The 3,645-nt window shown below is 30.2% G+C and overlaps 1 long non-coding RNA gene across 1 annotated transcript; it reads left to right on the top strand.

Annotated features, from left to right (window-relative positions):
- Nucleotides 1-1,716: 1,716 nt before the first annotated feature.
- LOC105787145 (uncharacterized) lies at nt 1,717-3,104 on the top strand. Its single transcript, XR_001131456.2, has 2 exons — nt 1,717-1,891; nt 2,417-3,104. It is a non-coding gene; the product is annotated as an uncharacterized LOC105787145 (long non-coding RNA).
- The last annotated feature ends 541 nt before the right edge of the window (nt 3,105-3,645 follow it).

The raw sequence follows: 3,645 nt of genomic DNA, 5'->3' as shown, positions 1-3,645 counted from the left end.
TAGAAAAAGTTGTACAGTGAATATCAAACTAAATATAACTTAAGATTTGAGTATTTATAATTAAAAGTTATAAAATTAAAATTTATTATCTTTAATATAATTTTCATTGAAATATATTTAAAGTAAATAATGAGGAAAATAAAATATAATCAATTTGGGTTTATTATTTTTTAAATTAAAATTACATTAAATAAAACAAATTACATTTATTAAGCAATACGTAACAAAATTTTAAGGTATCTATATGTCAAAACATCATTCACTATATAAAATTATTTTTATTTTTTGCAGTGGTGAATTCAAATTTTAAAAAAAATTAAGATTAAATTATAAATTTTAAAATATCAAAATATAAATTTATCATTTATTAATTTATAATTTCATTATTTTTAAAAGGAATAAAATAGAATTTTGGCCACAGTGCAAATTTACCGGAACTAAAAGGTTAAATGTAGCATATAAAGTTCGAAAGACAACGTGATAGGATAGAAAATGAAGCAGAGAAAAAGGTAGCACACACACATGGGGTTGAAGGAGAGGGCAATTAAGTGGGGCAATGACTAGAGCTGTCAACTGTCAACCATGATGACAGCATAATTAATTCGGCCATCTAAATTTGATAATCAAATTAATTAAATATCATGCAAACTGAACAACCAATTTCCAACTTTGAATGTGGACTTAAACATTAAGCAAGTGATGGTCAATTTAAAGTTGTGGGAACTGGACTCATAGTCATATTCAATTTAGCTTGCCTTACAAAAACTGCAACTGCTGGTCATCTTTTAGCTCCTAGAAATTGTTGAACACATGTATTTCCAATCAAGGAAAAACAATCGATTTGTATTGGTGGATTGAATTTGGACATTCTACCTCAGGTTGGGCCTCAATTGTACCTTGTTCCATAATAAACTAGAATAGAGGCAGGTCGAGCTGCAATTTGAGTTCATTGTTGAATTCTCATTTGGACTAATTTATTAAAATAAAATATTATAGAGGTTCCTGTTGTATTTTTTTATAAAAAAATAGATAACTTAACTGTTATACGTTAGATAAAAATACTATTTGACTCTTCCATTAAAAAATTCATCCATATGTTTTGTTAAGTGATGATTTGGATTTTTTAAAGTCTTTTTATCTAAGCCCCTTGAATGAAATGAGGAAGTAAAAGTATCATAGAGGTTCCTCTATTAGGAATTAGATTGCATTTTGCTCATCTACTCAAAAAATGGATAAATTAATCTCAGATAAAAAAGCAATCTGATTTTATGTTAAAAATTTAATCTATTTATACTTTTAAGTGATGATGTAACTAATGAAGCAACCAAACAGTGGCAACTGGTGTGCCACATATACCTTAAGCTAATGTAGCATGTCACATCCCAAAAATTAGGTTAGTAAAATCAGGTAATTAAATCGTGCGCTCGAGAGATATATCGATATTAAAGTTGTAGTAATTAGAAATAAAAAATTAATTAATTAGTCAATAATAATAAAAACAATCGGGTTAATAAATAAATGCTAATAGGGATTAAATTGAAACAAATTTTAAATTAGAAGTCAAATGATAAATTAAGAGTTTCAATTGAAAAGGGAGCTATTAGAACAAGGGAGAAAATAGGAGGGGGCTTGGGGTAAGTAGGCCAAAATTTAAAATTTGGTTGGTAATAATATAACACCAGCCACCTTCCTTTCCCTCCTCATTTTCACCCATTTTAAATCAAGAGTTTCCCCTCAGAATTCCCTCCATCCTTTTGATTTTCTTAACATCCAAATACCTTTTCTTCTTCAATTTCAAAAGGAATTCATTCTTTCTCTTTCAATTTTCTATTAACACTTAGCTCGTTTTTGCTCAAATTGATCAAATTTCATGGAGATCTTCAAATTAAAGGTAAACATTCTGATTTCTTATGGTTTAAACATTTATTATGTGATTTCAATTCAAACTTTTACAGATCTAATCAAGAAAACTTAAGATCTATGGTTTTAAAGCTTGATTTTGATTAAAAATGGTGGATCTTTTAGTAAGGAGCTAAGAGATGGTTATAAAACAATTATTAACTTATTTTGAGGTAATTAAGAGGTTTACAAACTTGATTTAACAAAACCTTAAAGAATTTTCATGAATCAAATGATTTTCTTCTTTGAGATGGAAGACAAACGTGATTTTCCGAAAAAAAGTTGATTTGTGAAATTGAATGGAATTAATGGTCCAGATCTGCAATTAAACACTAGTTATGAGATTAGGAAGTAAGAATTAGGGGTTTAACTGAGTTAAAAACAAAGTAATTTTAAGATTAAAGTTAGGCGAGTTGAGCTCGCCAGTTTGTAAGAATGGCGAGCTGCTATTGGGTTGTTAAGAGGTTATTTTGTTAGTGAATGTTAGTAATCTGTGTGTTTCATGTTATATGCAAAGCCTCTCAATGCAAAGGTGCGTCCATGAGCAAGGACAAGGGCATGCAGAAGGTGGTGTAGCTTCGGGAATCAACAGCGAACTGCAAGTGAGTGTTTTTGCATATCGCACTTAAACACCAGTTCGCGTGCTCAAGAAAGTCCAGGATAGGCATGCGAACCCTGTTATATTTTTATGCGAGCCCTGACTTGTGACTTGCGAACCCTGATACCAAGTGTGAGTGCTATGTACATTGTGTGCAAGCCTATCCTGTATGCAAGCCATTGATATGTGCGAGCCTTAAGTGACATGGGAACCCCATACATTGTTTGCGAACCCGTATGATTTATGTGAACCCCTTGCATGTGAGATCCCTGTCGCATATTATGCGAACCTTTACAATTGTGTGAGCTTATATGTGTGCGAGCTCTGTATTATGCGAGCCTATATACATGTGCGAGCTCTATGTTGTGTGCGAGCCATATACTGAATGGGAACCTTGAATATGTGCGAACCCATATGTGTATTGGGAGCCCCATTGTAATGTGAGTGGTGAATGTGTTAAAAAAAAAGATATATTGGCATTGTGAACACTTGAAATCGTTGGAAATCATTATGAACACTCAAGATTAATGTACGCTACACTATGAACATCACAAGTGAATAAATTTATAAACAGACCTAGGATTTATTCTGCTTAGGTCATATCTAATATACTATTAATCCACTTAGTCACATCTATGTTTCTATCTTCTAGAGTCATCCGGTCTGATGCTCAAGATGAAGCATCTTCCCATTTGGACTTGATAGGCAGCATATTAGCCTTTCAATTGATTTACTCATCTCTGATTAGACTAAGGACATGTTTATATCTATTTACTAATACAATCTATCCTTCCGTATTACGATCTGACCATGTAATACCGCTTAATATTAGTTAAACATTAGATAACCAATTAGCTAATATTTGCTTTTGTTTTGCTTTGCGTACAAAAAAGCTATTAAGGACATTATACAAAAATGAAAAAAAGAATATTTTATTAAACCAATTTGTTCAAAAATACAAGCATACAAAACGAATATTACACTTAGGGCACTAGATCTAATATAATATTATTTTATATATTTTAAAAATCATATGTAAAAATTTTAAAATAATTTATCATGTTATTTTCTATATTAACAAATATGATATTATTTAAAATTTTTACAAGATATTAATAATATCATTAAAATATTTTAAAATATCATTT

This window comes from Gossypium raimondii, chromosome 7 (assembly GCF_025698545.1).
Source record: "Gossypium raimondii isolate GPD5lz chromosome 7, ASM2569854v1, whole genome shotgun sequence".
Classification (NCBI taxonomy): Eukaryota; Viridiplantae; Streptophyta; class Magnoliopsida; order Malvales; family Malvaceae; genus Gossypium; species Gossypium raimondii.
The sequence above is the reverse complement of the archived record's forward strand: the minus strand, read 5'-3'. Positions and strand labels throughout refer to the sequence as shown.